We start from the raw sequence: 27,762 nt of genomic DNA, 5'->3' as shown, positions 1-27,762 counted from the left end.
TGCGGGACAGCATCCAGACGAGGCGGTGAGGAGTGCGGAGGATCCCGACCAGAGCCCAGCTGAGAGAGCAGTGTCCGAGGTGTCAAGAGGCCCACCTGTCCGAAGAGTCGAGGCGCATGCGTAGTGCGCAGCAGCAGTGACGTCGTAGCAGTCCAGTCGAGTCGAGTTTCCGAGGCTTTCCGTTCCGTGCTTCTCGGTGAGTACCGTTGCTGGGGACGCATCAAGACGGGTGCATTAATTTGTATCCGGTCAAGACGGGTTTGGGTACACAGATCCGGTCTGTACTGTTTTAGCAGTGCATCTGTACTGTTTAGCAGTACATCTAGTAATTCAGTAATTCAGTGATTCAGTATTTTTGTTTTAGAACGTATTAGTCAGTATCTGTTCGAAATGTTTCAATGTGTCTAATGTCGTGGTATGAATGATTGTTTGCGTTTCTTTACTGTGTTTATCGTGTTTGCGTCCAGGTAGAGGTAGCAATGCCTTTGTTTTCGAAATTACGACAGATAGGAACTAGGAAAGGGATACTTGAAGAAGCAGTTCCCGTCCCACCTAGGGACACTCCAGGTCATTTTATGTACCACAAGCATGGCTTAGATGCCATACTGTACTTAGATTTATGGGTGGATTATACGAAAGACTTGGAAGAGAAACAGAGATGGCCCGTTACAGGGACATGGGATGCCGAGTGCATCATGAGAGTAGAAGAAGCATTATGGAAAAAGAAAGCCAGACAATCACAGAAAGATGCCATAGAATTGTGGCGTAAAGAATCGCATAGACGGAAAGAACTCAGAAAAGCAGAGAAAAGTAGAGAGGATTCCGAAAAAGCCAGAGAAAGAGAATTACTAGAAGAAGGAGAACGAGTCAGAATAGAACAACATGACAGACAGAGAAATGCCCTTATTACAGGACTGTATCCAGTTCTAGCCGAGGGCCTGCCCAAGGCGACCCCGGAAATGCCAAGTGATCTGCCGCCACCATTGCTTCCGACTAAAATCCGTCACAAACAGACCGCAGCAGACATATTCCTTTCTTCCTATTTAGATGGCGTAGCTCCAGCCTATACTGTACCTGTACCCGTACCACCCGTTAACAATGCACAGCAGCCTGCTCCGGTTGCTCAATTCACGACCCCTCCACGTCAACAACTTCCCGCCCCTATTGTCGTTTCCCCTACTGGTCCCCCTGCTACTGTTCCCCCTACTACTGGTCCTCTTAATCCTTTTGCGACAGATACAATCCAGGGCCCAACCCCATTACATATACCAGCCACACAGTCAGGCTATGCCCATGCTTCCGTTTCAGGAGGTGCCATAGGTGGCCTCCCCCACACCCCGCCACAATTACATCGATTGACAATCAGAGAATTAGCAATGCAGCGTACACCTAAAGCAAGCACAGCTGAAAAGCTCAAACAAGCAATTGGAGATTGTAGATATGATCCCGTACCTGGCAAACAAGGGGACATGATGTTAGCATCATTACGTCTAAGACGTGTTACAGATTATTTGATGACATTACCAGAAATGCCAGACCATCTAGACAAAATATATCACTTTATTCGAACGGGGGTGGGTCCAGAAAGTGTTCGTGAGGCCATGGCATATCAGAAAGCCGAGACTCAAGGGTTAATATTGCGATTTTTGATTAATTGTTTGATAAGGGAACAAGATCAGCCAGGTTTTTCACAAGAAGAGATGGGTGGATTGACAAAATGGAGTCAGAATATTGCAGATTGTAAACATGATAAACAGAATTGTATAGATGTCATGTCCAGAAAATCCGTAAAGAAATAGTGGCAATACATGCCCGACGGGCGGCTGATAGAACACCCGAGTCGGACGAAAAAGACTCCTCAGAGGAGGAAGAACCAGAGAATACAGCAGCGACTCAAGACATGATAGCTTACGTAGGTAGAGCGAAACTCCCTAAACAGTATCCTCCTGATAGACCTTTCGATAGACCGATACGCCTAGAAAATAAAAGACGTTTTCTTCCCCCCATACCAGAAAAATGTTCTCTTGAACATTTATTCCAAGCCACTGATAAAATCCTGAAAGACAGAATAGGTTACAATGAACTTAGTACAATGCGTGAACAAGAATTAGCACGGTCCGCAGTACAGTGGGCCGATAATGACAGCGCATATAAAGATGATTCAGTAGCGCAAACATTTTTGAGTCTTACTCCGACTGAACAACGTTTAGTTGGTATGTACATGATCCAGCATATTATTATGCTATATGAAAGTCAGCATTCTGATCCAGGTCCCCTAACAATGTACTAGACGAATTGCTCCTGAACAGATGGAGAGGTCTAGGTACCGATTTGATTAATGTGATTCTCGAGCAACGTCATAAATACAGAACGTTCTTGACTCCACATTTTGTACCTGTTCCACCCCCAGTAAGCTATCCTTTTCACTTCGATAGACAGAACCCTTTACGAGAAGTCCACCCCGTCCAGTCAACTCCAGGGGGTGAGCTTCAACGCGTATTTGTATACACGCCCATAACTAAAATGGAATTATTGGAAATGAAGAAAATAGTGCCGAGTCATGATAAAGATCCAGCAGGGTTTCACCGTGAAATAAAAGACATGTTACTCATGGGAGATTACACATATCCCGATATTATGAAAATATTGAAAGTATTATTGCCTGCCGGTATTTACGAGAAACTCAAAGAAAAAGAGTGGGAGGTGGGAGATAAAAAGATTAATTGGACTGAATTGGAAAACGAAGAAACCGGACGAACCCCAGGTTTAGGTCTTGGGGACAAAACTAAAGCATTACCAGGATTATTAGTACAGGTTTTGCCAAGATTGTTGACAACTAAAAAGGAAGACTGGGACGCAATCTCAGCCTGTAAACAGAAACACGACGAAGACACTAGTGATTTTTATTCCAGATTCGAGAAATGTTTTATTATTAATAGCGGACTGAAAACAAGTAGCGAGTCATACCCACATCTTTTTGTGACCAAATTAGTCGAGAATTCCTTACCCCAGGTTAAGAACCGTGTATTGAAAGTCGAGAGCACATGGCAAGCAAATACGCCTTCCCAAATGTTACAAATGTTACAGTACCACCAGAACAGAATCAGGGAGGAACATGATCACGAACAAAGACGTATGAAAGACACGAAAATGAAAGTATTAGTTGCTCAGTCAGTTCCAGCTGATGGTCAGAAAAGGGGTACGACACAGTCCAACAATTCGACAGCTCCTGTTAAAGGGACATGCAACTATTGTAAACAGCCAGGTCACTATGTAAACGATTGTGCAGTTCTGAAAGACAATATAGCCACAGGTAAAACTAAAGAGAGACCGCGTCCACCTAGACAGGACCAGGTCCAACAACATATTCCACAGAACGTCCAGCCTATGCAGATTCCACAACAGACCGTAGCGGTTCCACAGCCTCAGCCCATTGCCGCAACACAACATGTCACACAGCAGATGTACCAGTATGCACAATCCGACCACCCCGATTATCAGCAGTACACATGAAACAGCCTAGAGAGGGAGGTTGGCTTGCCTCTTATTGAGGTTCCTGTAGATCAAGAGGGTCCTTATGTACATAGTCAGGTATTAGGAAAGGATAGAAAATTTTTGATTGACACAGGGGCAAGCAGAACTACCATCAGTCATGACGAGGTTCCAGGGGCACCCCTCTCAGGCTCACAGAATGTTTCCCTTGGATTTTCAGGAAAGCCTATTGTTAATGAAGTATCGAAACCAGTTCCCCTTGCAGTTGGTCCATTGTCCCGTACTACAGATTTGTTACTTACGAAATCATGTCCAGAAAACTTGCTTGGTATTAAAACACTGAAAGCTCTAGGAGCTGTAATTTGTTGTTCTCCGGAAGGAGTAAGGCTGTTCCTTCGTGATTTTAAGGGTCATTATGTATTGAGAGATTTTGATCCCAGGTTACAGAATGTTCCTGCACATTTATGGGCACAAGGCCCCACTGATGTAGGTTGTATGCACATTACACCATACCGTGTCACGCTCAAGCCAGGAGTTGTACTACCACGAATCCGACAATATAAGTTACCACCTGATGCTGTAGTGGCTTTACTGAAAATCATTGACGAGCTCATTGCACAAGGAGTGGCTGTAGAAACCGACTCCAATGTTTGTAATTCCCCTATCATTCCGATTCTTAAACGCACTGATCCAGATGCACCTCCAGTTTATCGATTAGTGATCGATTTGCGAGAATTGAATAAATGTATTGTACCACAGTATCCAGTGGTTCCAGACATTTCGTCATTATTGACAGCTATTGATTCAGAGGCGACGTTCTTTACTGTAATCGATCTTAAGAACGCCTTCTTTAGTGTCCCCATTGATCCGGAAAGCCAGTACCTTTTCGGATTCTGTTTAAATGGCCGTAGCTTCAAATTTGCACGCGCCCCTCAAGGATTCACAGAAAGCCCCAGCATCTACAGCCAAGCATTGAAACGACAACTTGACAGTATACACATGCCTGCCAATACTGCCCTACTCCAGTACGTCGATGATCTATTGATCACCGCCCGAAGTGAACAAGAATGTGAACATGCTTCACTGACAGTTTTGTATTTCCTGGCAGACAAGGGAGACAAGGTGTCTCCTTCGAAGCTACAATTCTGTGCCCAGCAAGTGGTGTACCTTGGGCACTTGCTGTTCAAGTGGGGTAGGCAGCTGACACCTGATCGCATTCAGTTAATTGCACATCTTCCGCAACCCAAGACACAGAAGGAAGTACGAGCCTTTATTGGACTCACTTCTTATTGCAGACAATGGATTCCTCAATATGCATTTCTAGCTAAACCACTTATACAGTTGACAACACAGGAGGCAGCGTCTTCGACTGTTCTCCCTTGGACTCAGGAACATACACAAGCTTTTGACGAATTAAAGAAAGCCTTATGTCAAGCACCTGTTCTAGCAACACCATGTTACAGCAAACCTTTTACACTTTTTGTCACAGAACGCGATGGCACAGCGTTATCGGTTCTCACTCAGGTTCAAGCAGACAAGCACAGACCGTGTGCTTATTTTTCGAGTACATTGGATCCAGTAGCCCAGGCCTTGCCTGCGTGCTTAAAATCAGTTGCAGCAACAGCCCTAGCAATCAGGCAAAGTGATTCCATTGTATTGGGACATCAATTGACAGTACAGGTTCCACACTCTGTGGAGGTTCTCCTAAACAGAACACAAACTCAGCACTTGACTATAGCACGACTGACAGGTTATGAATTGACATTGTTTCAACCACACATAGAAATCAGACGCTGCAATACACTAAATCCTGCTACACTTTTACCATCAAGTACAACAGATCCTACTCCACATGACTGTGTGTATGTCATTAACACTATTACGAAGCCCAGACAAGACTTGACAGATGTTGCATTATCCGATCCAGACCTGAAACTTTATGTGGATGGTTCTTGTATGAGAACAAGTACAGGAGAATTAGTGGCCGCATATGCAGTGACCACTGAAACTAAAGTCATAGAAACACATCGCATTGACACCCTGTCAGCTCAAGCAGCAGAGCTCATTGCTCTGACCCAAGCCTGTATACGAGCCAAGAACCTTAAAGTAAACATATACACAGATTCACATTATGCATTTGGAGTCGTACACGACTTCGGTGTTCTCTGGCAGGAAAGAGGTTTCTTGACCTCTCACGGAGCCAAGATCCAGCATGGTCCCCTCATTCAAGCTCTGTTAGAAGCGATACATTTGCCTACAGCAATAGCCATCATGAAGTGCAAAGCACATACAAAAGTCACAGACACTATTTCCCAGGGTAACGACCTGGCAGATCGAACAGCGAAACATACAGCACTGACTCATACTCATACGACTGATATGACAAAGACTGACGTATCTTCACTGACACATTGCATGACTGTTAGGGATCCCACACAAGATGTAATCGACATACAGACACATGCTACTCCAGACGAAATAAAGAAATGGACTGAACAAGGAGGGGTCTAGACAGAACAGGGATGGATGACGAGGGGAAAGACCACATGGTTTCTCCCCGACTCTATGGTTCAAGTAATCATCAACACAGCACATAGTCCAGCACATTTAGGAGAAAAAGCCATGTTAGACAGTCTACAGAACCTCTGGTTCAACAAACATTTACGAGCAGCAGCAAAACAGAAAGTGCGTACCTGCATGATCTGTTGTCAGTTCAATCCAGGAAAAGGAATTCCCGTGGAACGAGGTGGATTCCATCCTCCCGACCATCCTTTTGAAGTCCTCCAGATGGATTATATCCAGATGGACAGATGCCGAGGATTCAAGTATGTCCTCGTAGTTGTATGTGCCCTGTCGCGATGGACAGAAGCATATCCCGTCCCAGATTACACTGCCCCGACCACTGCCAAGCAGTTGGTTCGTGAGTTCCTCCCACGGTACGGTTTGCCCCGTGTCGTGTATTCAGATAACGGTCAGCCATTCTCATCCGAACTCATGAAGCAGGTTTCGCTTCTGTTAGGTTATCAATGTAAGTTCCACTGTGTTCGACATCCCGAGGCAGCAGGTCTCGTGGAGAGACACAATCAGACTCTGAAAACCCGTCTTGCCAAAGTGTGTAAAGAGAAAGGTGTAGATTGGATGGTAGCTTTACCGGTTGCCCTCTTTTATATGCGAATGGTAGCTCATTCTAGGACAGGGCTATCCCCGTATGAGGTGGTCCTCGGTAGGCCTCCTAATATGTGGGGGACGCCTATGCCAAGTAAAATAACCGATGTTGACAGTACTATGCTGACAGATTACCTTGCCTCCTTGATGTCTGCACTACTATCATGTCGTTCACAGGTCGCGGCAGCCTTCCCAGACAACACCGAGGTGAAACCGCATGAACTGGTCCCAGGAGATGTCGTCGTAGTCCGCAATTTTGATCGGTCAAGCCCTCTGGAGCCCCGCTGGAAAGAGCCGAAGATCGTTTTGTTGACCACAAGGACTGCAGTCAAGGTAGAAGGAAGAAAAGGCTGGCTGCACTCGAGCCATGTGAAGAAATTTTATGGACTTCCGCCAAAGAACGATTCCCAGGACTGCCGCATTCCAGACACTGATACTAAACTCCCCCTGTTAGAGAAAACTCCTCAGCAGGAGTACAGATTGAAATTGAGGTCTAGTAAGTCAGACAGTTTAATTGTTTAAGTCCCCTCCTGGGTGAAGCGGTTAGACAGGTTCCTGACATGTATAAGATAGACCCCAATAGAGAGAGAGATAGACAGGAGATCAAGAAACGAAATTATTGTAAGAATCTCCGAAGCCGTTGCATCTGCACGTTCCTTATTATGTTTTTTCTGAGTCTTATGTTAATATTCATTAGTTGGATGTTATATATGTTCTTTCCTATTGCACATTCTTTTTCTAATGACACTGCAGAGCACACGTTTAGTGCCCTGCCTCCACATGAATTGTCTTATCGACTTGCGCTGCGCAACAATACATTCATCCGTATGTTACACCATTCTCACCAGATCAACAATGCTACTAATTGTTGGATATGTGGCCGACTCCCTCCCTATCAGAATTACAAGGGAGCTCTGCCCCTCTTTCCTTACCCGTTTACACATAATGGTTCCTGTGGTGCATGGTTTAGTTTAATATCCTCTTTAGACACCGAATCCAGAGTTTCCCAAGGCAATTGGATATGGGGAAATCTGAACACAGTCATGAACAAAGCATGTTTCCCAAACGAAGAATGTCTGCCACAAATGACAGGTACCGATTTAGAAAATGAAGTGTATGGATTAGGCAATTTTACACTTAACCTCATGATCCTAAATGTTCAGTCCGAGACTAGTCCAGACTTGCCATCTATATCAGTTTTACCAGCAAAAGGTGTATTATGCGTCAGAAAGAATGGTTCAGTACATCTAGGTCACAGTGACTGTACTACTGTGGTCGAATTCAGTGATAAAGGCAAGTCTACATTCAAAGCTTCCCGACATTCCTATTTCATTTGTGGCCAGACAGCTTATGTACGTTTACCTCTGGACTGGGATGGTACTTGTTTTATTGCATTCCTATTGCCACCAGTTTTTCTAGCCCCATCTGACTATCACAGGAATTCCCGCCTCGATCTCGTTAGACACAAGAGAGATCTCCCAATAGTTGATCAGACTGAAACTACATGGGAACAATATACCGATTTCAATAAAGGGTTCTTTCCTTATCTAGGCACTGGCTCAAATAGTAAACTGATACGCAAATTAACCAGAATCCTCGAAGCAGTAGTGAATGAGACTACTTCTGCTTTGGGTAACTTAACAGAGGAGCAGTCCGCTATGAGACTTGTTGTTCTTCAGAACCGCCTTGTCCTTGACGTCATCCTGGCCGATAGGGGCGGAGCTTGTAGAGTCATCGGATCCAGTTGTTGTGTGTTTATTCCTAATAACGCGCCATCAGTATATAAGGCCATTACCAGGCTTCACGAAATTGCCCATCAGATACACCAGAATCCAGGCTCCTGGACTTGGTCCGGTTGGCTCTGGAGTGTAATATCAGCCTGGGGATGGAAGCTACTGTCATTCCTAGGGATTATATTGGCCATAGTATTCAGTTGTTGTCTATGTCTACAATGTGGGCCAGCGATTTGCGGCTTGTGCGCCACAGCTTGTATTCACCGCTCAAGTTCACGTTCCCATTCCCGAATAAAGAAAGAAGAACAAATGATGTTATATGAACAGATAGATGGTCTCATGAAAATAGATATATCTTGATGGGTCCGTAGGGGACAAGGAGGGAATGAGGTAATTGAAAATTTTATGGTCAGGTATGTCCCCTAACGTGTACCCCAACGTCTCCATGTACGAGTTGAAAGTACAATGAACTTCCCTCCACAACCGAATCTGAAGACGCAAATACATTTGCATCCAACGTTAACATGTCCTCTATCAGATCCACCATGAATGGATCGATAATTCAGTTCCTAAATATGCCTTGCCAACGTCTTTACATGGTGCACTTTCACGTTTTTCCTGGCTCTGCCGAGCTAGGCCCTGATTTCTGCCCTCGAACCACTTCTGTCTCTGCCTCTGAAAGCTGCAGCATGGAGATGCATCCCTGACCTCTGCCTTACTTCCTGCCAAGCGAAGCGGTGCCTGGCTCGGCCTGGCCTGCCTGCCAAAACAGTATTTTGCCTTCAAGTTATCAGCGTAGCCAGTTCAGCCTCCTCGAAAACACATTCCTGTCTAGTGAAATAGGTAAACATATCCCCGGCTGCAGAGTGAAGGGCCAAGCTTTCCTGTCTCCTTCATGTGATTCATTGCTCCCGTTACCATGGTAGGCCCATGGCCCCGCGCATTGCACTTAGACACATATGCATTCAGTATAGAATAGCCTCTGCCCGAGAGACCTTTTACTTCAGACTAGACATCCCCCAAACACAAGATATCGGATATGTTATAGGAACAGGTCGATCTGACATGCCCGACTTTTGTCTCCTCTACTAGTACTAAAAGTCAGACCCTCAGCTTTCCCCAGATACACGTCAACCACACGTCATACTAATTGCGCGCGCACCCAGGTCATAGGTTTCAGCTGACTCTGCACAATCCTCTACGCACCCACCCACTTATGACACTTTTCTGTGACGTTTCCAGCACACACCTCTGTGCACACCCCTGTACACGCCTTTTTGCTGCGCACATGGGCGTAAATGACACTCCCGAAGAGACTTCTGAGAAGGCCCCCGTGTATCCATGCATGCTTTTAAACACTCGATCTCTCTGTAAGCATGCTCTAGACCTTTTCAACCTTCTTTCAGAACAGAAGCCGTCATGTCTATTTCTTACGGAGACATGGTTAGGCGACTCCTCCAGTCCTGATATCGCTATTGCCCTTCCCCCTAACTATTATATAGTCAGGAAAGACCGAGAACTGGGTAGAGGTGGAGGAGTGGCAATGATAGTAGACAAACGTTACACCTGCTCTGTACTTGAAATCGACAACATTCTGGGGGTTGATTTATTAGGCTTCTGCCTATCTTTCTCCCCGCAGCATTCCTGTGCTGGCCTTTTAGTTTATCGCCCACCAGGCCACCTGGGCCCATTTTGTGATAAACTTCACCAAACCTTATCCCCTCTTGCTACAAAATATAAGCATCTTCTTCTTCTTGGAGATTTTAATATCCACATGGACGAACCTGAGTCCAGTGATTCTGTTAAATTAAATGACACCACCAGCATGTTTAATCTTCTACCGTATTTCTTTGCAGCTACACATAACAAAGGTCATCTGATAGACCAAGTTTTTTCTTCTCTGTCTATTCAACCCTATCCACCACTTCCGGTGATATGGTCAGACCACCTCTTATTAAATTTTGATATTATGGGTCCCTCTAAAGTCTCCTGCACGGAAAATAGCACTCAATCGAAGGCATTTCGACCATTCCATCGTGTCACCATTGACATGCTGGAGAGGTCTTTAGCACTGTATCCATGCCCACGGACTGGTAACCTTGAACAGGACCTCTCTAGCTTTCAGTCCTGGCTCGTTCAACGTTTTGATGATTTGGCACCCATGCCTACCAGATCCTCAAAGTCCCAACGTATCTCAGCCCCCTGGTTTACCACCGAACTGCATGAGACTAGGAAAAATTGCAAGAAAGCTGAACGGTTATGGCGCAAAAATTATGATGTCCTGTTAAAAATAAGGTTTAAAAATCTTATTAAGGCCTATCACAAAGAAATTACATTAGCGAAAAAGGCTTTTTTCGCTAAAAGAATTGACTCAGCCTGTAACATCAGCAAGGAAATATTTAATATTGTTAGGGAATTCACCTCCCCCCCTGCTCTAAACCCCAAATTCTCTCCCTCTGAACTCTGGGTCAATCAGTTGGCTAGCTTTTTTTACAATAAAATTCTGAACATCCAGGCATCTTTTCCGCCTGTTGCCCCCGCCATCAATCCTGTTCCCTCTTTCTTTACTTTGAATACATCACAGGGCACCCATATTCTGTCTGACTTTCCTCCCCTGTCATCGGAGGCCTCGCTTGACCTGTTGCTAAAACTGACATCGGGCTCCCCCTCAGATCCTTGCCCCGCCAAAATCCTCTCAAAAATGGCCCCTGTTCTCAACTCTCTGATTAATCCTCTCCTTAATGCCTCCTTTATCTCGGGTGAGGTCCCAAAGGCCTGGAAAAAGGCTCATGTCATCCCTCTCATAAAAAAATCTAACTTGAACCCATTGGAGCACTCTAATTACAGGCCTATATTCCTGCTTCCTGCCCTCGCCAAACTCGCCGAAAAGCATGTACATTCCACCTTGTCACAATTCTTAGAGGCCCATGACATTCTACATCAGACGCAGTCAGGCTTCCGCTCTAACCTCAGTACAGAAACAGCATTACTGGAGGTAACGGAGACCATAAAGGGAGTGACTGATCGCGGAGGAAAGGCAATGCTGGTACTATTAGACCTCTCAGCGGCCTTTGACACCGTCCCCCACAACCGGCTCCTTTCTAGACTTCAGGAGATCAGGATTAGAGGGACGGTGTTCAATTGGCTTAAGTCCTTTCTCTCCGAACGCCAACAATTGATCTGGTCACCCCCTTTTTCAGCAACAGTTCCATCTCTTGATGTGGGAGTGCCACAGGGATCAGTTCTTAGTCCCACTTTATTTAACGTTTACCTCTCTCCCTTGGCTGAACTAGTGTAGACCTTTCGCGCGCATCGTGTCCTATGCGGACGATACGCAGCTGCTTTTTACCTGTGACAAGAACTCTGATTTCGCGGGTGACTCTATTAAAAGCTGCTTAGAGGCAGTTTTTTCCTGGTTTCAGTTGAACCAGCTTAAATGTAATTCAGACAAGTCTGAAATTATATTTTTGGGCTGCTCTCCTGATACTCAATGGAAATCGTGGTGGCCGGCAGATATGCATCCTCCTTCCTCTCCTACAGCGGTCGCTAAAAACCTGGGTGTTAAACTTGACAATGGTCTTACCTTCAAACCCCAGATCCTTGCTTTAGTCGGCCAATGCTTTGGCCTACTGCGTATACTTAGGAAATTTCTTCCGCTATTGTCTCAGGCCCACAGGAGAATCACTGTTCAAGCAATGATCGGATCCAGGCTTGATTATGCCAATGTGCTCTATTTAGGGCTCCCAGAATACCTCCTATCTCGCTTACAGTCTGTCCAAAACTCCGCTGCAAGGGCCATTTTCGGATTAAGCCGCAGATCTCATACCTCGTCCCTCCTTGAGGCACTCCACTGGCTTCCGGTAAGGAAACGTATCATCTTCAAGACTTTGACCTTGACCTTTAAATCCTTACACGGTACCGGTGCACCTTACCTCAGGAAACATGTTCAGTTCTACCATCCTACCAGATCGCTTCGTTCAGCCACACAAGCCCTTGCTGTCATTCCATCTGTAAAGCATTCACGCATTGGAGGTCGCTCCTACAGAGCTTGTGCCCCGCAACTGTGGAACAAGCTCCCCCTCTCGTTGAGAAAAACTGACAACCTTCTGTCTTTTAGGAAAGGCCTAAAGACCTGGCTTTTCAGCCTCTAGTGCGCCTGTTTTCTGCTCAACGTCTCTCTACAGATCTGCACAGCACCGGGACACTCTGCATGAGTAGCCGCGCGCTATATAAACCCCTTTTTAACATAACATAACATAACATGTCTTCTTATCATATTATTTTCACTTGTCACGCCTACTGTATCCATTGCCATTGCACAGTTTTACTATATATGCCATGTACTGTTAATAAATCGTTGACATCTTTTTGCCATCATTGCATATATACCCCCGAACCCTTGTATTGATGGAACTGATTTCCATGGCTCGAGCCATCCCGATTAAAGCCCGTATGACTCAGATACCACGGACTCTGCCTCTCATTTGATTGAGCTATTCTTTTACCTGTCTGTAATTATATGGAAAATTAGTACGGTAAATTATATTTACCACAGAGATATGAGAACTAACTCATCTATGTCTTGGGAAACAGTGCTGTTTTAAGTTGTTTTCGAAATGCCAGCAGGCTGGGTTCTAGGCGAAGTGAGAGCGGGAGGGCATTCCACAGCCTTGCTGCATTTCGCGAGAAGAGACGGTCCCCAGATCTGGCTCTGTTGGTCCAGGGTATTATGAGGAGGTTTTGCTGTTTAGAGCGGAGATCTCTAGATGGAGTGTATGGTCTGATCATATCGTTCAGGATGGGGGGGGTCATTCCCATAGAGAGTTTTATGGACCAGACAGAGGGTTTTGAAGTGGACCCGCTCCTTTATTGGGAGCCAATGCAGGGTTCTTAGTGAAGGTGCTGCTGAGGTACGATGGCTGGTACCAGTGAGTAGCCTTGCTGCGGAGTTTTGGGCCATCTGAAGTTGTCGGGTGACTGAAGTGGGGGCTCCTAGGTAGAGTGCATTTCTGTAGTCCAGCCTTGATAAAATGAGAGACTGGACTATGGTTTTCTTAGCAGGTTCGGGTAGCTGGGGGAGGATTTTGCGGATGGTTTTCATTAAACCGAAGCAAGTGGCCACTGTCTTTCTTGCCTGGATTTTGAAGGATAACTCCGAGTCGAGCCAGAACCCGAGGCTTTTTATCTCAGTTTTTGGGGTAGGCCCGAGTCCCATGCAAGGAGGCCACATACAGAAGATGTTAAAGGTGACCTTCCTTCCGAGCAGCATCAGCTCGGTTTTTCCTCCGTTCAATTTCAGGTGGGACGCATCCATCCACTCTGCGACCGCACCCAGGCAGCTGCAAAGATTATTCGGGGGGGAGTCTGCCTGGTTAAGGGAAACTACTAGCTGGGTATCATCAGCGTAGCTTACCAGCTGGTTTCCGAAGGGGGCCACTACCTCTGCCAAAGGTGCCATGCACACATTAAACAGTGTGGGGCTAAGGGAGGAGCCATGTGGTACCCCACACTGTAATGGCACTGGAAGGGAGCAGTTGGTATCTGAGAAGACCTTAAAGAATCTATTACTGAGGAAAGATTCAAGCCACTCCAGGGCCTTTCCTGTGACTCCAATTCTCTCTAGACGGGCTAGAAGGACACGGTGGATAACCGTGTCAAAGGCGGCGCTGAGGTCCAGGAGGATAATGGCCGCGCTGCCACCTGCGTCCAGAATCCTCCTGGATACCTCGACCACCCTCAACAAAGCTGTTTCGGTTCCCTGCCCTTTTCGAAAGCCTGTTTGGGTGGGGTGTAGCAGGTTATAGGACTCCAAATAGGATGCCAGTTGTTTATTCACCCATTTTTCAGCAAGCTTACTGATGCCAGGGAGGAGGGAGATGGGGCGGTAATTGGAAAAGTCATCAGGGTTGAGATTTGGCTTTTTCAACAGGGCCTTTACCATGGCTAGCTTCCAGTCTTGAGGTACTGTGCCAGACTCCAGGGAAGTGTTTACAAGGTCAATAATGTTTTTGCTAACATGGGGAAGGGCTAATTTCAGGATGGACATGGGGGCGGGATCAAGGGGAGAACCGCTTTTTATGGAGTTGAAAAGGGAGGGGAAGAAGTGTGGCTCACTGGTTAGAGCAGGCAGACCCTGAAGCAGAGGTCAGACCCGGGACCAGGGTTCAATTCCCGACGCGGCAGGGTCTTGAGCTCAAATGTCCACGGACTCGATAATTCTCGCTTTGGTGCCTGACCTAATCATGGGTTCACACTCTGCAACTCTGGGCATTAAGCTTGCTTAATCTCCACAGCGGCCCCCCGCGGCGGGATGCCTGGCTTTCACCTTGGGGATGCCCGTTAGGGGCTATCTCACAGGGAAAAGCCAGGACGGGTTCCCAAGGCTGAGGTAATAGAAATTTCAGGTAGCCAATGTGTCCCCCACTCGCACCCTATCCATGCACCCATGTTCCTTGTATGTCGTGTAACTTCTGTTGTGTCCATGCTAGAGAGACGCATATGGATTTGCGTCGATCCTTAACATGTTAGCTATCCAGTCATGCATGAATATCCTGTTCATTAAGTTTCTAAACCCATGGTGCCAACGTCTTTATATGGTGCACTTTTGAATTCAGCACACGTTTTCTCCATGTTTCCTGAGCCAGTCGAGCTAGGCCCTTAAACGAGGCCCCGAGCCTCATCTCTCCTGTCTCTGAAAGCTGTATGCATCCCTGACCTCTACCTTACTTCCTGCACAGACGAGGGGTGCCCGGCTCGGCCTGCTTGCCTGCCAAAACGTTATTTTGCCTATAGTTATCTGTTCAGCCTCCGCGAAAACACATTCCAGTCTAGTGACATAGGTAAACCTATTCCCGGCTGCAGAGCAAAGGGCCCTGCCTTCCTGTCTCCATGCACTCCATGCAAGTAATTTACTGCTCCCGTTACCATGGTAGGCCCATGGCCCCCGCACTCTACATGAAGATCTCTTTGCACGCACTAGCATTCAGTGATGAACGGCCTCTGCCTGAGAGACCTTTTACTTCAGACACTACATCCTCCAAACATGAGATACCAGATACGCTATAGGTGCAGGTCGTTCTGACACCCCAGACATCAGTCTCCTCTACTCGTGCAAAAGTCAAAGCCCCCAGTTCTCCCCAGTTACACGTCATGCTCAGCTGCGTGCGCATATAGGTTAGAAGTTTCTGCCGACTCTGCAAACTTGCACTAAGCATCCACCCACTTGTGACGTTTCATGTTACGTTTCTCTGACATGTCAAGCGCACGCCCATGTGTACGCCTTCTTACACGCCTTCTGTTACGTACATGTGTTCTTATGTAGTGTAGTTCCTAGTTTCCCACTAGGCCCTGCGCATTGGAATAACATAAACAGTAGTATCGACGTGGAACTGCAGATATTCCAGGCGTCCACTGACTATGCTAAACTTAATTGGGTGTGTTACCAACTAGCTCAGAGGTCACTGGAAACTTTCTTCTCTGCATGGGAAGTGATCAGCTTCCCTGGCACAGACAAGAAGGGATTCAGCTTTCCAACAACCGTGCAACATGACAACTTTGCTCCTCAGATCAAGAGTCAATCTCTAGGGTCGTGTGAAACAATAGACATGTATTTCACTCAGTCAGTCTAGTGCAGTTTACTTTCACGAGATGTAGAGAATAGAGAGACGGGCGTTTGTCAATAAAGGGTTAACATTTATTGAACAGTGTTTCTTCTCGTACAAGAGAAATGTATTGCCACAATTGCAAGAATTGTTATTATAAAAAGTACGTACAGTAAGATAAGTATTGCGAAATAGAACTGTAAAAGCATTGATATGGTTTCTTAGCCATACAATGGTTTAAAAGTAATAAAACATATATACAGTCATATATACATTAGGCTAACATACTCAACTGGTGCTTCTAACTACGCCTACCCCAGTGTGCCTGACCTAAGCCTAACACGTGGAAGGGGAGTAAGTAAGTAGCTTTAAGTTAAGTTGGTTTTGCCAAGGTTTGTTTCAAGAATTCTCGTCTAAGGGTTTAGTCAACACCATACCTCTGAATGGAATGATGGAGGATTGGTATCTCCTTCAGGGGTCACTCTCGATATCCCAGTCACCCGCGAGGGTAGACCGGAAACGCCGGAGCTGGATTTCTCTGCACGAGAAAGGCAGCGGCTTCTTCAGCGCGTCGAGGAAGGAGGGGGGACAGCGTCCGCGGGCAGCTGGAATCTGCTGGATGTCTTCGCAGAGGGACGGCTGTTCAGCTCCTAAGCGTACTGCACCATCGTTCGCGCTTTAGCAGGGATAATGGTATCAGTAGCTTCACCACCAAGGGGACAGCAGGCTGCAGCGACAGGGTGCTAGCTTCACCAACACGGGGTCTTGCAGACAGCTTGCATCAGCAACAGTAGCTCATTGCTTAAGGCAACGTTGGTAATATTTATACCTGACAGGTGCCGGGTTTGACGCAAGTTTGCTGGACATAAGACGTCAATTAAAGATGTCACTAGGAAGTGATAGTTATCAGTTGCTCATTAGAGTTCCATTACTAATCAAAACACAGCAAGCGGGTATTTCCAGGTTTGCTGAGTTTTTATCTTGTTGAAGAACTCGGAGTGTTAATCTAGGAATATCAGATAGTGACTTCTGCTCTGTCATTGCACTAATTGGTCGCAAAGGAAGTGGCAGAGAGCTATGCTGGAATGTGGCTCTGTTCGTGTGAGGCCAGAGATGACTTTTCTGAAAATCGCACTTGAACGGTTATGCCAATATAGGGAATAAATGGATTTATAGCCGAATAGGGGCATAAGGTCACAGTATCGATCAGGAACCTAGATAAACACGCAACACCCACTCCACGGGTTCATGTCCATCAAAATTACTAAAACTAAAGCAATTAGATGCACGTGTAACATTGCCCACCCCAAAATACATAAATGCATTCGAAATAGGCGTACTTGTAATACATGAATTTTAGGTACTGTACTTTTTTTTGAAGCATAGTAATCATTCAAAAAATTATTGCATATGAAATCATTGAACGATTATGCAAAAAGAATTACACATGAAGTATCTCTAACAGAAGAAGGGCGAGATAAATCATCACATATATAAATGCATTGCAATAAATGTGCTAGAGGCTGGTGTAAGTTTGTTATGTCTCTAGATGTGTTTAGAAATAGAAGTGTGAAGCTTCTGTTCTCTAAGAATAGTTTTTACGTTAAGCAAAGAATTGTTCGTGCCAAAAAAAGGTTAATATTAAAAATGTCCAATTCAAAAGAATTAATGCTTGAACGGGGAAATAGAGTTCCAAAGCTTTTTACAGTTTTTGTTGATCAAAACTGAAGGGCGAATTCAGAGTTCATGGGAACGCTGTGTGTCGGAAAGCTTCTTAAAAGTTATTGTTTCTGTACGGGTGAGAACATCGTATCAGACAGGCTCTCAAAAAATTGGTCTACAAAATCAGGTGCCAGTTCAACCAAATTAGATAGCGCTGTAACTTGGCAGGTGTGAGAATGATTGCTGTCATCGTAGTCAGGAGCAGCAATGCTCACAGATGGCCGTACCTGGGTGATGCTGCTTTTGTCGCTTGCTCCACTGTTACCACCTAGTCGTAGCACAGGAGTCTCCACAAATGCCGTCATCAGGATTGGTAGCCGCTGGGGACAACACAATGCGTGAGCCGTTATTGGACTGAGCAAAGTATCGACGTCCATTGGTACTGCTGATGGAAGTGAAAGACAGATGTCCAACACGCATTCATCTCCGCAAAGCATACATCTTAGTACCGGTAAGATACAGTTCTGCCATATAGGTCTGAATGAAAGGAACCAGGTCATGTTTAGATCTCTCAGCCTGGCCAATCCAAGGACGTTAGTTATCCTGTCCCGGTAGCACATTGCTAGGATTGTCTCTTCCATTCCCATGGGAGCTATGTCTGAGTTTCGGCTTGCCATAACGAAGCAGGAGGGTCAAAAATAAAATCCCTGCTACAAGTCCCAAAAATAATAGTATCCCACTAAAAACAGAGTGTACAAAATTAGGAACGATTCCCAAAATTGCCTGGAAGGGTGTTAGCAGTCCCGTAAAGACTGTCTTAAATATGCCTGGGATGCTTGTGGCACTAGACATGTTAAGGAGTTGGCTCAACATTTCTACGAAATGCACGGGGCAATTTGTTGATAAAAGGTCATGAACTTCAGTAGCTGTCCTTGCAACTAGAAGATCATACGTCTCTTTTGATGACGTTATAGGCACTGTTGTCTGTAAAAGTACAGATTTCATTTTGCTTAATGTATCAATTCGTATAGAATAGAGATTCAGACGAGGCCAGATGGGAGTCACTGTGTCTGCAGGCCCACTCGGAAACAATGCTTGCATACAGCATTTGACCATGGATGTTACTCTTACTAGATAACTTTTCCCTGGCACGAGGCCACAACATCTGTGATCCGTTCTAAGAATGTAACTCCCGTTTAAAAGTTGCATAAAGAAGGGCTCTATCTGAGTTGCAGGTGTGACTAGCTGGTGGCATGAAAGGTTGTTAGAATTTCTATCACATGCTCCGTGTAAATTAATACCCTGACACAAAAGTATACCGCTTAGTGAATGTTTACAGTTGTCACCACTAAGAAATACATTTTTGTCGCTGTCACTATAGCAAGAATGAGTGTATGGTAATTTCCATTCAGATTTTACATATCCTTTACCCAATTGTTCATACTGGCCAGCAGGTATGCACTCAAGGCACTTTTTAAATCGGAAAGTTGTTATCGGAATAGTGATAATTCCGTGTATTATCCATTCAATGACAGGACTCTCTGACATTGTCAATGGTAATCTCTCGAGTTTTTCGATGCTCAGGATTGTATAGTCTGCTCCTTTCTGTGCCAAACTGATCTGTTTATCAGTAAGGTTAAAAATGGAAAATAATGACGTTGTGTTGATTAAACGCCAAGGCACATAGCCTGAACGAAGATTTTGCAGCGTCCAGCCTAATTCTATAATAGAACGCAATTGAGACTGGCCATGTTGTAACATTAGCAAGTCTCTGTCTATCACATCAAAGGCAGAGGATACAATATTGTCCAACGAATATATTCTGGAAGACAGAGTCATCAACCCGTTGTCTACTACAGAAAGTGATTTCTCCAAATGAATACGATCAATTTCTCGTATTTTTTCAGCAGTTTCAATTTGTTTGACTTTTCAAGCCTCGTTGTAAGCAGCATAGATACTGGTCGCTATGAAACGCTTTTGACGCTGTTTGCGTGGTCCAAGAATGAAATCGCGCAAATCAGCACCATCTTTTAGTAAAGACAAGTGTTGCTTAATTTCAGCCAGTGTGGACGAAGTTAGCCATTCAAGGCAGAGTTTCCCTACAATGTATGTTGTTATTATCCCTGGATGTTGTCTCTGGGAGTATCTCGAGTCTAATCTGGTCATTTTTAACCCCTGTGTTTTATTCAGGAATCTATCTTGACAGCTGGTTGTGTCTGTAGGCCAGATTAACCACTTTTTCCAATCAGGATGTGTTCTGTTAAAATGTAAAATTTTTGACACGTCTAACTCAATATCTGCAGTTACATTTACTGGTATTGGCTTTGGTATAGACGGTGTTTTAAGGTCTTTGATCTTAGCTAGGCCAAGACAAGATGTTTGGTGTATTGTGTCATTTAAAAACAACATTTGTTCTGGTATCATGCAGGTTCTAAATAGTGCTTCAATGCCTTGCACCTGCCAATCTTTTGTACCCCAAATTGTTTTCGTTTCAATATTATTTTTCCAATAATCAAAACCAAATGTCATCATTTTGTCATAAAATGCTTCTGAATATATCAATTTAGAATTTGTCAGCATTGTTTTCATTCCTGTTTTATCTAACAGTTTGTAATAAAACGTTTCTGCATCACTGGTGTTAAACCCTGAGAAGTATTTGAATTTCTCAAAAAATGCTTTAGAACTGCTTTTAGGTGGTGTAGAACAATGTTCCCATTGATTATACATAAAAACATTTCTAGGCTGTGCAGATTTATGCAAGTACTGATCCCCATAGTGGGTGTAACAGAATAACTGCTCATAACTAGATGAACCTTGTAAATAATCATGATCTGTGAATCTAGCTGACATTACTAAATCAGACATCATGTCATTAATACTGTTAAAGTCCCAATCATCAGAGAATGTACTAGGTGTCACAAAGTCACTTAAGGAAACCTTTAGTTGATGAGGATACTTCAGGATTTCGACCGGACCATAGATCTCATAGTCTGTTTTCTCCCATACTACCCCACCAGGTATTGGGATTGCTGTGACATTTACTGTTGACAGTTCTCTTTTCTTCACGTGGGATGATCTGTGTGGTTTCAGGACTAGGTTGATGTTCTGACTTGCTGTGTCCATTCAATTGTAATAAACTTCCCTAAAATTAAAACTAAAATTAGGCATAGTAGGAGTCTGAATACCCCTGAGATAATCCAATGCTCAATCAACGGTGAATCCAGATATAGTTCTTTGATTTGTTGAAGGAGTCCTGTTGTATTTTCTTTAGAATACTTTTTTGTTTCTGGCATCACTTCGGGGTCGTTTTGATCTTCAGAGAAGTTGTCGAAGTTGATGAAATAACCAGAGGCAGTTCTGTCAATTGATGGGATTGTTCTTTCAATTTGTCTCTCGGTAGCACTTTCTGATGCCACATCATTGTAGACTGGTGTTGTTTCTTGACGAACTGTTTCAATCTGTGTTTCAAGAGGCACGAGTTCCATGGCATTATTGCATAGTCCTTAATTGTGCACTGCAGGCTGATCGAATGTGTTTAGTCTTTCAGTTTGAACCTCTTGGATTGTTGCAAGTTTGGGTATTCTGTTGTTTCTTGGGAGTCCACTGGGCCTACTGTTGATTATAGGCCACACGCTTGTGGTTTTACCAGATCGATAGACACGACTCTGTTCTCCTTTTTACCAGCAAGGGGCGGTAGCACAACTGATCTTGTTCCGGTGACTGCCAAGACAGGTACTGCTTTTCTGTAAGAAGGCCCAAATTCCTTCTTAACCGCGATCTTTTCTCTGACTAGATCCCCAATCTTTGGAATCCAGACAGGCCTTGCTGGGGCTGTTGCTGGTGGTGCCTCGTCAGTGGTACTTGGCTGTTGCTTTAACTTTATGTTGCTTAAAGATTTTCTTGTTTCATTCAGTTCCTGTAAAACAGCCAAACGATCCTTTACATCAAAGTGTGTTGTTTCTTCTTGTACCACTGACATCTGACTATCGAGGTCCTGAATACGCATTCTAATTCCGAACAATAGTTCGTATGGGCTGAAACCTTTTAGAGAATTTCTTGGCATGTTGTTAAGACTAGTCTGGACACTTATTAAATGTTTGACCCACCCAGCGCCTGAACCTAATACCTTCGCTGTTATAGATTGCTTTATGTCCCGTTTTTTTCTTTCTACCACACTATTCCCTTTGGGGTGCGACGGACAAGAATACCGCAACCCAATTCCCATGCTAGCCATGGCCTCCTTATAAGCTCGAGAGCTAAAAGCAGGACCCTGGTCAGAATGGAACGTGGTAATTGCGTATATGCCGATATGGGCTCGCAAATCTTTTATAACCGTTCTAGCGTCAGCCGAGCGCTGGAGGCCTCATTATTTAAGTGTGTTTAGCCTTAACTGTTAATAGGACGCAGGATGGGGTGTAGGCAGCGTTACGCTCTTTCTGACTGGTAGCCGGTAGCAGAGTTCGCTACTGCGATCCCTATTGCAGTTTTCACAGTTGTTTGCATATATTTGGTGTTCTACACTCATTCCCGGCCACCAGAATACTGATTGTAATTCGGTCAGTGATTCCTTGATCTCTCTATGCCTAGGACCCAAACCCATATGTGCGTCTGCTATTAAAAATATTCTCCTGTTTGTGTTTGGAATTACTCTGTCCCCCACTCCAGGGATTCGAGCAAAAGGAACGGAGTTTGCATCGATTACGTATGCATAATTGAGTGGATAGTTTACGGGTAGTGCTGCACAGTCGCCTCTTACGGTCGTTTTTACTGCCAGCATGGTTTCCCCGTCTATGTATTTATCTGTACGCTTTTTTGTGGCTACCGAAGCCGGGTTAGTCGCTTCTGCTGTGGCTGTATTAGCCAATGAATTCCCTGCAACGTGAACGCCATCACGTCAAAGACTCTGTGCGTGAATCACGTGAGTCTTTTGTAGTTCTTTGTGTAAAAGAGCTACCTGTTTCCAGAGCAATTTATGCTTTATTGTGGCACCTGTGTCATCTTTGTAGTCGTTTTCGATCCAACTCTGCAGTTTATTGTTGTAAGAGTTGACGCAAAAATGAGACTCGCACACGATAAGTGTCGGGAATTCACGTTCTGCATTTTCGAGCGCCATCTTTAAAGATCTGATTTCAGTTCTCTGAACCGAACAGTTTCTTACAGATTCAGTTTTTGTTACTTTCGGTCTGAATTTACCGCACAGCCAACGACCTTTAATGATCGCACATGCTGCATCGTAGGATTTTCTCTCTACGTTGAAATGCTGTACAAAGCTATCTGTATAGATTATACAGGCGTATTGTGGGAGAGGCAGAAGTTCGATTGGCAGAGGATATTCTTCTTCATATTCTAAATCATTCAGTTCTTCGAATTGCGGGGCGAAATAGTATTTCACATCTTCCGCTCCTAGAGAATCTATGCACTGTATCCATTTCGGATCCAGTGACACTGTAGGCAGGTTTACTGGGCTGAATAGCGCTTCGAAGGCGGATTCCGCTGTAAGGATATTAATCCGTTTGCCGTGTGCTAGTTCTCGTTCATTTTCTAATGCGATTTGCACTGCGTTCACAGTTCTTTCTGTGTGACTGAATGTTTTTTCTGCTTGTGTGTACAAGTGAGATTTAATTGAAATTGGTACCTTTTCTCCCTCATTAGAGGTTAGGTATGTGAATCCGCATCTTCCTGGGATGACTCGGATTACAAGATCACGTGTGTTGTCACGTGTATCTAATTTTGTTTTTGCTAACATGTCTGTTTGCAGTGATCTCAAAATTTCTGTGTGTTTTTGAGTCCAATTGATTTGTTTAAAATCAGGTTTAATTAGTTCGTAGAGAGGTTTAACCCTCTCGGCGTAATTTAGGATGTATGTTCTTCCGAAATTCAGAAAACCTAGTATTGATTGTAAATTCTTCAGCGTTTTTGGGGCTTGGAGTACAGCGCACTTCTCTAAGAAGTTGTCCGCTAGGCTTTTCCCTTCACTTGATAATTCGTACCCTAAGAACAGTACTGTCAGATGGGCAATTCGAGACTTTTTAAAGTTGAATTTGTAACCCTCTGCTGCGAACCCAAGTATAATGGTGTTCACTCTTTTCAAATGAGTATCCAAGTCGTCGTCTGTGAGATAGATATCATCTACGTAAGATAATGCCTCATCATCATAGATTTGTAGTAACTCTGTTACCCTAGCTGAGAATAGTCCTGGGCTGTTCTTGAACCCCTGTGGGAGTCGACAAAATTTTTTCTGCGATCCAAATGCGGAGAAAGCGGTCAAATATCTGCTTTCTGGTGCAATGTTTTGACAAAAGAAGCCATTAGATATGTCTAATGTCGTTTTATATTTTTTCCTAACTATATTATTCATTAGGTCTGCACTATGCGAGTTTTGTACTGCAAAAGTTTTGCAACATGTATTAAGATGTCTGTAGTCCAAAACTAGACGATATGAATTGTCTGGCTTGGAGACAGGAAACAAAGGATTGTTCATTTGAGAGGTGCATGTTTCAATCACCCCCTGGTATTCAAGTTGATCTAAGATCTCCCTGACTTGTTTTTTAGCTTCTTGCTTTATGGGATACTGCCGTTGGGCAGTTGGTTCACTTTTTAATTGGATTTTGTGAGGAGGTGAATCCTCATCCCATCCTACATGATTTTTATATAATGCAGGTGCCTGGGCCACTGCCCATTTCCTTGCATATGTATATTTTTTGTGAATCGGAATGTGATTCGAGAAGGCAGGCATAATCACTTCTTCGCCACAAGGGCACTCCCTGACAAACTCTGGGGGCCAATCTTTTTCAGCTAACAGAATATCATAGCCTTTTGAGAGCTTATCCCAAAATAGACCTCTTATTTTCCTAGTCTTATCACCCTCTATACGCAATGTTATTTCATATATTTTATGGGGCTCGCTAAGTCTGGTGTCGGCAGTTTCAACTTGAATGTATTCATTCGTGTCCACTGTCTCCAGATGACTCATCAAGATCTTGCGCGCTATACTGATTTCTGCTGCACTGTCCAACATTGTCAATGCCCACTCCCCGTTTTTCAACTGTGTCCTCAGTATTCTCGGCATGGTTGATTACTCTAATACTGGCTACCTTCTTTTTCTGAAATTGAGATTTTTTACTTTGAGCAGGTTCCTTGTCTTTGGACTTGGTGTGCTCTCCTGGGTCTGACCGTCCTCTTCTTTCCGAATTCTGTGGAAGAGATCGAGAGGGACGTGTATCAATACTTTGATATCTATCAGGTTTTTTCAGATTATCCCTATTTCTAAGGTTATATCTTTTCTCAGAGGGCTCCCTCTGGGGAGACTGGCGTTCTCGAGTCGGAGTTCTTTCCCTCCGTCGAGGAGACCTTCCTCTGAACTGGAAAACTTTTTCCTTGGGAGTGGATTGTTTGTTTCCATCCCAGCTCTTTTTAGGAGTGTTTAAATTATTTTTAATAAATAATTTTTCAGGATTTTCGAGCTGTTGGGGCTTAACTGGTTTCCCACCCAAGCTGTCTCTACCTAATTCTTCATAGCATTTTTCTATGATTTTTGCAAGCTCAACAGGATCTTTTATATCTGTTTCCTTCAACTTCTGGCGAATCGCCACAGATGCTGCTTCTCCTTTTATGTTGGCTAATAATATAGCCGAGACCTGCTTGAAATCTTTCAGTAATTTCATACCAAGATTTAAAGCGGGCTCTGGACCGAATTCATTTTGAATCTGTTTTAGCACTTGTGGTACTACCACCATAGACGGAACACCGCGTGTTTTTGTGTAAATGGAAGCAAAGACTGTACCCCAAGTGTCACAGTCCTCCACGTGTGGTGCGATTCCCATAGGAAGGCAGATGGTCAAGATTCTGTGTTTCTCAATAGGGGTAGTGTCAGGAAATACTGCCTCTATTTGAGTGATTTTCTGTGCTAACCAGAAAGGAATTTGTTCCCGTTTTACGGGTGTTTTACCAAGACATGACTGTATGTTCTGTGGTGTGATTTTATTTGTGTTCCCCTGATGAGGGGTCAGCTGTGGTGTATTAACAGCTGGTTGGACTGTTGCAGTCCGCATTACATATTGGACTAATTGCCTATGTATTTTTAATAATGTGTTTAGCTGTACTAACAGCTCTTCTCTAGACATTTTTACAATGTCAGGATGTGGTGTGTAGCTAGCTAGAACCGGCCACGTGGCTCCTGGTCTACCTAGTGGACCGAGCCTGGTTATGTGATCATTGTGTTTTAGGGCGCCATTAAACCAGAGCAGGTGCTCTTGAAATTTAAGTGGAATTTCAATCTCCTCGAAAGGAGCGTACTCTTCCGGAGGTTTCTCTATTTTGTAATAGTGAAACTCTTTTGTTATAGCGTTTACCGCTGGAAAGTTTATCCATGAATAGAATACCTCTGTCTGCCGATACTCGTGAGCCTCTATCACGAAAATTACTGTACCACCTTGAGGTGTCAGTCCGTTTTCTATAAGTTTTAAAGTTATAGATCTTCTTAAATGTGCCCGGATGATTATTGCACCCGGTACCATATCGTCGGAATCCTGCTGAGTTGCATTTACTGCGGCCCCAGTGGTTCCGTTATTTTCTGGCATTGTTAAAATGCAAGGTTTGCAGAGTAGGTCTCCAAGGAGACAAAGATTAGGTGCACAATATTTTGGAACACTGTATCCTTCAACGTTGAATAAACCAGAACTTTACATAGGAATCTCTTCCTACTAAGGTCGGGCGGATTTTAACTTTTCACCCACTCCAGACGTCTATTGGAGTATTTACAGGAGAAAGGGGTCTGTGTGAAATATGCACGACTGAGTTACTCTAAAGTCTTGCGTTAGTTTATCGCCTTACCAAACGTTTGGGCGCCATGTAGTGTACTTCCTAGTTTCCCACTAGGCCCTGCGCATTGGAATAACATAAACAGTAGTATCGACGTGGAACTGCAGATATTCCAGGCCTCCACTGACTATGCTAAACTTAATTGGGTGTGTTACCAACTAGCTCAGAGGTCACTGGAAACTTTCTTCTCTGCATGGGAAGTGACCAGCTTCCCTGGCACAGACAAGAAGGGATTCAGCTTTCCAACAACCGTGCAACATGACAACTTTGCTCCTCAGATCAAGAGTCAATCTCTAGGGTCGTGTGAAACAATAGACATGTATTTCACTCAGTCAGTCTAGTGCAGTTTACTTTCACGAGATGTAGAGAATAGAGAGACGGGCGTTTGTCAATAAAGGGTTAACATTTATTGAACAGTCTTTCTTCTCGTACAAGAGAAATGTATTGCCACAATTGCAAGAATTGTTATTATAAAAAGTACGTACAGTAAGATAAGTATTGCGAAATAGAACTGTAAAAGCATTGATATGGTTTCTTAGCCATACAATGGTTTAAAAGTAATAAAACATATATACAGTCATATATACATTACGGTAGGCTAACATACTCAACTGGTGCTTCTAACTACGCCTACCCCAGTGTGCCTGACCTAAGCCTAACACGTGGAAGGGGAGTAAGTAAGTAGCTTTAAGTTAAGTTGGTTTTGCCAAGGTTTGTTTCAAGAATTCTCGTCTAAGGGTTTAGTCAACACCATACCTCTGAATAGAATGATGGAGGATTGGTATCTCCTTCAGGGGTCACTCTCGATATCCCAGTCACCCGCGAGGGTAGACCGGAAACGCCGGAGCTGGATTTCTCTGCACGAGAAAGGCAGCGGCTTCTTCAGCGCGTCGAGGAAGGAGGGGGGACAGCGTCCGCGGGCAGCTGGAATCTGCTGGATGTCTTCGCAGAGGGACGGCTGTTCAGCTCCTAAGCGTACTGCACCATCGTTCGCGCTTTAGCAGCGATAATGGTATCAGTAGCTTCACCACCAAGTGGACACTAGGCTGCAGCGACAGGGTGCTAGCTTCACCAACACGGGGTCTTGCAGACAGCTTGCATCAGCAACAGTAGCTCATTGCTTAAGGCAACGTTGGTAATATTTATACCTGACAGGTGCTGGGTTTGACGCAAGTTTGCTGGACATAAGACGTCAATTAAAGATGTCATTAGGAAGTGATAGTTATCCGTTGCTCATTAGAGTTCCATTACTAATCAAAACACAGCAAGCGGGGATTTCCAGGTTTGCT

The sequence above is a fragment of the Lissotriton vulgaris genome, chromosome 1_1 (genome assembly GCF_964263255.1).
Source record: "Lissotriton vulgaris chromosome 1_1, aLisVul1.2, whole genome shotgun sequence".
NCBI classification, from domain to species: Eukaryota; Metazoa; Chordata; class Amphibia; order Caudata; family Salamandridae; genus Lissotriton; species Lissotriton vulgaris.
Note: the sequence above shows the minus strand (reverse complement) of the source record.